Source organism: Schistocerca serialis, unplaced genomic scaffold, assembly GCF_023864345.2.
Source record: "Schistocerca serialis cubense isolate TAMUIC-IGC-003099 unplaced genomic scaffold, iqSchSeri2.2 HiC_scaffold_1417, whole genome shotgun sequence".
NCBI classification, from domain to species: domain Eukaryota; kingdom Metazoa; phylum Arthropoda; class Insecta; order Orthoptera; family Acrididae; genus Schistocerca; species Schistocerca serialis.
Genome location: NW_026047644.1, coordinates 28,979,643 through 28,987,168, shown reverse-complemented (window position 1 = coordinate 28,987,168; position 7,526 = coordinate 28,979,643).

Genomic DNA, 7,526 nt, shown 5'->3' with positions numbered 1-7,526 from the left:
TGCTTCATCGTCAATAAGAAGGTCCAAGGTATACAGTAAACCTGAAGTGAAGCATCGCAATCTAAAACTGGACTCACAGGAGAGGTTCAAATCATAGAAAGTTAGAGTGTCAGTCCTCATGTACTTAAGTCGGCATTGTGCCATTTGTATTAAATTCGGATGCAATTTTTGTGTTTCATCGTCAATAAGAAGGTCCAAGGGATACAGTAAACCTGAAGCGAAGCATCGGAATCTAAAACTGGACTCACAGGAGATGTTCAAAACATAGAAAATTGGTCTTTCAGTCCTCTTGTACTTAATTCGGCATTGTGCTTTTGTATTAAATTCGGTTGCAATTACTGTGATTCATCGTCAATAAGAAGGTCCTAGGTATACAGTAAACTTGAAGTGAAGCATCGGAATGTAAAACTGGACTCACTGGAGACGTTCAAATCATAGAAAGTAAGAGTGTCAGACCTCTTGTACTTATGTCGGCATTGTGCCTTTTGTATCTAATGCCGATGCAATATCTGTGTTTCATCGTCAATAGGGAGGTCCAAGGTATACAGTAAACCTGAAGTGAAGCATCGGAATCTAAAACTGGACTCACAGGAGAGGTTCAAATCATAGAAAGTAAGAGTGTCAGTCCTCTTGTACATAAGTCGGCATTGTGACTTTTGTATTAAATTCGGATGCAATTACTGTGTTTCATCGTCAATAAGAAGCTCCAAGGGATACAGTAAACCTGAAGTGGAGCATCGGAATCTAAAACTTTACTCACAGGAGAAGTTCAAATTATAGAAAGTTAGAGTGTCAGTCCTCTTGTACATAAGTCGGCATTGTGCCTTTTGTATTAAATTCGGATGCAATTTCTGAGTTTCATCGTCAATTAGAAGGTCCAAGGAATACAGTAAACCTGAAGTGAGGCATCAGAATCTAAATCTGGACTCACAGGACAGGTTCAAATCATAGAAAGTTAGAGTGTCAGTCGTCTTGTACTTAAGTGTGTATTGTGCCTTTTGTATTAAATTCGGATGCAATATCTGTCTTTCATCGTTAATAAGAAGGTCCAAGGGATACAGTAAACCTGAAGTGAAGCATCGGATTCTAAAAGTGGACTCACAGGAGAGGTTCAAATCATAGAAAGTTAGAGTGTCAGTCCTCTTGCACTTAAATCGGCATTGTGCCTTTTGTATTAAATTCTGATGCAGTTTCTGTGTTTCATCGTCAATAAGAAGGTCCAAGGGATACAGTAAACCTGAAGTGAAGCATCGGAATCTGAAACTGGACTCACAGGAGAGATTCAAATCATAGAAAGTTAGAGTGTCAGTCCTCTTGTACTTAAGACGGCATTGTGCCTTTTGTATTAAATTGGGACGCAATTTCTGTGCTTCATCGTCAATAAGAAGGTCCAAGGGATACAGTAAACCTGAAGTGAAGCATCGGATTCTAAAAGTGGACTCACAGGAGAGGTTCAAATCATAGAAAGTTAGAGTGTCAGTCCTCTTGCACTTAAATCGGCATTGTGCCTTTTGTATTATATTCTGATGCAATTTCTGTGTTTCATCGTCAATAAGAAGGTCAAAGGGATACAGTAAACCTGAAGTGAAGCATCGGAATCTGAAACTGGACTAGTGTTTCATCGTCAATAAGAAGGCCCAAGGGATACAGTAAACATGAAGTGAAGCATTTTGTACTTTTGTATTAAATTCGGATGCAATTTCTCAGTTTCATCGTCAACAAGAAGGTCCAAAGGATACTGTAAACCTGAAGTGAAGCATCGGAATCTAAAACTGGACTCACAGGAGTGGTTCAAATCATAGAAAGTTAGAGTGTCAGTCCACTTGTACTTAAGTCGGCATTGTGCCTTTTGAATTTAATTCAGACGAAATTTCTGTGCTTCATCGTCAATAAGAAGGTCCAAGGTATACAGTAAACCTGAAGTGAAGCATCGCAATCTAAAACTGGACTCACAGGAGAGGTTCAAATCATAGAAAGTTAGAGTGTCAGTCCTCATGTACTTAAGTCGACATTGTGCCATTTGTATTAAATTCGGATGCAATTTTTGTGTTTCATCGTCAATAAGAAGGTCCAAGGGATACAGTAAACCTGAAGCGAAGCATCGGAATCTAAAACTGGACTCACAGGAGATGTTCAAAACATAGAAAATTGGTCTTTCAGTCCTCTTGTACTTAATTCAGCATTGTGCTTTTGTATTAAATTCGGTTGCAATTACTGTGATTCATCGTCAATAAGAAGGTCCTAGGTATACAGTATACTTGAAGTGAAGCATCGGAATGTAAAACTGGACTCACTGGAGACGTTCAAATCATAGAAAGTAAGAGTGTCAGTCCTCTTGTACTTATGTCGGCATTGTGCCTTTTGTATCTAATGCCGATGCAATATCTGTGTTTCATCGTGAATAGGGAGGTCCAAGGTATACAGTAAACCTGAAGTGAAGCATCGGAATCTAAAACTGGACTCAGAGGAGAGGTTCAAATCATAGAAAGTAAGAGTGTCAGTCCTCTTGTACATAAGTCGGCATTGTGACTTTTGTATTAAATTCGGATGCAATTACTGTGTTTCATCGTCAATAAGAAGCTCCAAGGGATACAGTAAACCTGAAGTGAAGCATCGGAATCTAAAACTTTACTCACAGGAGAAGATCAAATCATAGAAAGTTAGAGTGTCAGTCCTCTTGTACATAAGTCGGCATTGTGCCTTTTGTATTAAATTCGGATGCAATTTCTGTGTTTCATCGTCAATTAGAAGGTCCAAGGAATACAGTAAATCTGAAGTGAGGCATCAGAATCTAAATCTGGACTCACAGGACAGGTTCAAATCATAGAAAGTTAGAGTGTCAGTCGTCTTGTACTTAAGTGTGTATTGTGCCTTTTGTATTAAATTCGGATGCAATATCTGTCTTTCATCGTTAATAAGAAGGTCCAAGGGATACAGTAAACCTGAAGTGAAGCATCGGATTCTAAAAGTGGACTCACAGGAGAGGTTCAAATCATAGAAAGTTAGAGTGTCAGTCCTCTTGCACTTAAATCGGCATTGTGCCTTTTGTATTAAATTCTGATGCAATTTCTGTGTTTCATCGTCAATAAGAAGGTCCAAGGGATACAGTAAACCTGAAGTGAAGCATCGGAATCTGAAACTGGACTCACAGGAGAGATTCAAATCATAGAAAGTTAGAGTGTCAGTCCCCTTGTACTTAAGACGGCATTGTGCCTTTTGTATTAAATTGGGACGCAATTTCTGTGCTTCATCGTCAATAAGAAGGTCCAAGGGATACAGTAAACCTGAAGTGAAGCATCGGATTCTAAAAGTGGACTCACAGCAGAGGTTCAAATCGTAGAAAGTTAGAGTGTCAGTCCATTTGTACTTAAGACGGCATTGGGCCTTTTGTATTAAATTCGGATGCAATTTCTGTGTTTCATCGTCAATAAGAAGGTCCAAGGTATACAGTAAACCTGAAGTGAAGCATCGGAGTCTAAAACTGAACTCACAGGAGAAGTTCGAATCAATGAAAGTTAGAGTTTCAGTCCTCTTGTACTTAAGTCGGCATTGTGCCTTTTGTATTTAATTCCGATGCAATTTCTGTGTTTCATCGTCAATAAGGAGGTCCAAGGTATACAGTAAACCTGAAGTGAAGCATCGGAATCTAAAACTGGACCCCTATTAGAGGTTCAAATCATGGAAAGTAAGAGTGTCAGTCCTCTTGTACTTAAGTCGGCATTATGACTTTTGTATAAAATTCGGATGCAATTACTGTGTTTCATCGTCAATAAGAAGGTCCAAGGGATTCAGTAAACCTCAAGTGAAGCAACGGAATCTAAGACTGGACTCACAGGAGAGGTTCAAATCATAGAAACTTAGAGTGTCCGTCCTCTTGTACTTAATTCGGCAATTTGCTTTTGTATTAAATTCGGATGCAATTACTGTGTTTCATCGTCAATAAGAAGGTCCAAGGTAAACAGTAAACCTCAAGTGAAGCATCGGAATCTAAAACTGGACTCACAGGAGAGGTTCAAATCAGAGAAAGTTAGAGTGTCAGTCTTCTTGTACTTAAGTCGGCATTGTGCCTTTTGAATTTAATTCGATGCAATTTCTGTGTTTCATCGTCAATAAGAAGGTCCAAGGTATACAGTAAACCTGAAGTAAAGCATCGGAATCTAAAACTGGACTCACAGGGGAGGTTCAAATCATAGAAAGTTAGAGTGTCAGTCCACTTTTACTTAATTCGGCATTGTGCCTTTTGTATTAAATTCGGATGCAATTACTATGTTTCATCGTCAATAAGACGGTCCAAGGTATACAGTAAAACAGAGCTGAAGCATCGCAATCTAAAACTGGGCTCACAGGAGAGGTTCAAATAATAGAAAGTTAGAGTGTCAGTCCTCATGTACTTAAGTCGGCATTGTGCCTTTTGTATTAAGTTCGGATGCAATTTCTGTGTTTCAACGTCTATAAGAAAGTGCTAGGGATACAGTAAACCTGAAGTGAAGCATCGGAATCTAAAACTGGACTCGCAGCAGAGGATCAAATCATAGAAAGTTAGAGTGTCAGTCGTCTCGTACTGAAGTCGGCATTGTGCCTTTTGAATTTAATTCCGACGCAGTTTCTGTGCTTCATCGTCAATAAAAAAGTTCAAGGTATACAGTACACCTGAAGTGAATCATCGGAATCTAAAACTGTACTCACAGGAGAGGTTCAAATCATAGAAAGTTAGAGTGTCAGTCCACATTTACTTAATTCGGCATTGTGCCTTTTGTATTAAATTCGGATGCAATTACTATGTTTCATCGTCAATAAGAATGTCCAAGGTATACAGTAAATCTTTGCTGAAGCATCGGAATCTGAAACTGGACTCACAGGAGAGATTCAAATAATAGAAAGTTAGAGTGTCAGTCCTCTTGCACTTAAATCGGCATAGTGCCTTTTGAATTAAATTCTGATGCAATTTCTGTGTTTCATCGTCAATAAGAAGGTCCAAGGGATACTGTAAACCTGAAGTGAAGCATCGGAATCACAAATTGGACTCACAGGAGAGATTCAAATCATAGAAAGTTAGAGTGTCAGTCCTCTTGTACTTAAGTCGGCATTGTGCATTTTGTATTAAATTGGGATACAATTTCTGTGCTTCATCGTCAATAAGTTGGTCCAAGGGATACATTAACCTGAAGTGAAGCATCGGAATCTAAAACTGTACTCACAGGAGTGGTTCAAATCATAGAAACTTAGAGTGTCAGTCCTCTTGTACTTAAGTCGGCATTGTGCATTTTGTATTAAATTCGGATGCAATTTCTGTGTTTAATCGTCAATAAGAAGGTCCAAAGGATACAGTTAATTTCAAGTGAAGCATCGGAATCAAAAACTGCACTCACAGGAGAGGTTCAAATCATAGAAAGTTAGAGTGTCAGTCCATTTGTACTTAAGTCGGCATTGGGCTTTTTGTATTAAATTCGGATGCAATTTCTGTGTTTCATCGTCAATAAAAAGGTCCAAGGGATACAGTAAACCTGAAGTGAAGCATCGGAATCTAAAACTGGACCCCTAGGAGAGGTTCAAATCATAGACAGTAAGAGTGTCAGTCTCTTGTACTTAAGTCGGCAATATGACTTTTATATAAAATTCGGATGCAATTACTGTGTTTCATCGTCAATAAGAAGGTCCAAGTGATTCAGTAAACCTCAAGTGAAGCATCGGAATCTAAAACTGGACTCACAGGAGAGGTTCAAATCATAGAAAGTTAGAGTGTCAGTCCACTTTTACTTAATTCGGCATTGTGCCTTTTCTATTAAAGTCTAATGCAATTACTATGTTTCATCGTCAATAAGAAGGTCCAAAGGATACAGTAAACCTGAAGTGAAGCACCGGAATCTAAAACTGCACTCACAGGAGATGTTCAAATCATAGAAAGTTAGAGGGTCAGTCCACTTGTACATAAGTCGGCATTGTGCCTTTTGTATTAAATTCGGATGCAATTTCTGTGTTTCATCGTCAATAAGAAGGTCCAAAGGATACAGTAAACCTGAAGTAAAGCATCGGAATCTAAAACTGCACTCACAGAAGAGGTTCAAATCATAGAAAGTTAGAGTGTCCGTCCACTTGTACTTATGTCGGCATTGTGATTTGGATTAAATTCTGATGCAATTTCTGTGTTTCATCGTCAATAAGAAGGTCCAAGGGATACAGTAAACCTGAAGTGAAGCATCGGAATCTAAAACTGGACTCAAAGGAGAGATTCAAATCATAGAAAGTTAGAGTGTCAGTCCTCTTGTACTTAAGTCGGCATTGTGCCTTTTGTATTAAATTGGGATGCAATCTCTGTGTTTCATCGTCTATAAGAAGGTCCAAGGGATACAGTAAACCTGAAGTGAAGCATCGGAATTTAAACTGGACTCACAGGAGTGGTTAAAATCAAAGAAAGTTAGAGTGTCAGTCCTCTTGTACTTAAGTCGGCATTGTGCATTTTGTATTAAATTCGGATGCAATTTCTGTGTTTCATCGTCAATAAGAAGGTCCAAAGGATACAGTAAACCTGAAGTGAAGCATCGGAATCTATAACTGCACTCACAGGAGAGGTTCAAATCATAGATAATTAGAGTCTCAGTCCACTTGAACTTAAGTCGGCATTGTGCCTTTTGTATTAAATTCGGATGCAATTTCTGTGTTTCATCGTCAATAAGAAGGTCCAAGCTATACAGTAAACCTGAAGTGAAGCATCGGAGTCTAAACCTGGACTCACAGGAGACGTTCAAATCATAGAATGTTAGAGTGTCAGTACTCTTGTACAGAAGTCGGCATTGTGCCTTTTGTATTTAATTCCGATGCAATATCTGTGTTTCATCGTCAATAAGGAGGTCCAAGGTATACAGTAAACCTGAAGTGAAGCATCGGAATCTAAAACTGGACCCCTAGAAGAGGTTCAAATCATAGAAAGTAAGAGTGTCAGTCCTCTAGTACTTAAGTCGGCATTATGACTTTTGTATAAAATTTGGATGCAATTACTGTGTTTCATCGTCAATAAGAATTTTCAAGGGATACAGTAAACCTCAAGTGAAGCATCGGAATCTAAAACTGGACTCACAGGAGAGGTTCAAATCATTGAAACATAGAGTGTCAGTCTACTTTTACTTAATTCGGCATTGTGTCTTTTGTATTAAATTCGGATGCAATTACTATGTTTCATCGTCAATAAGAGGCTCCAAGGTATACAGTAATACTGAGCTGAAGCCTCGGAATCTAGAACTGGACTCACAGGAGAGCTTCAAATAATAGAAAGTTAGAGTGTCAGTCCTCATGTACTTAAGTCGGCATTGTGCCTTTCGTAATAATTTCGGATGCCATTTCTGTGTTTCATCGTCTATCAGAAGGTCCTAGGGATACAGTAAACCTGAAGTGAAGCATCGGAATCTAAAACTGGACTTCTAGGACAGGTTCAAATCATAGAAAGTAAGAGTGTCAGTCCTTTTGTATATCAGTCGGGATTGTGACTTTTGTATTAAATTCGGATGCAATTACTGTGTTTCATCATCAAT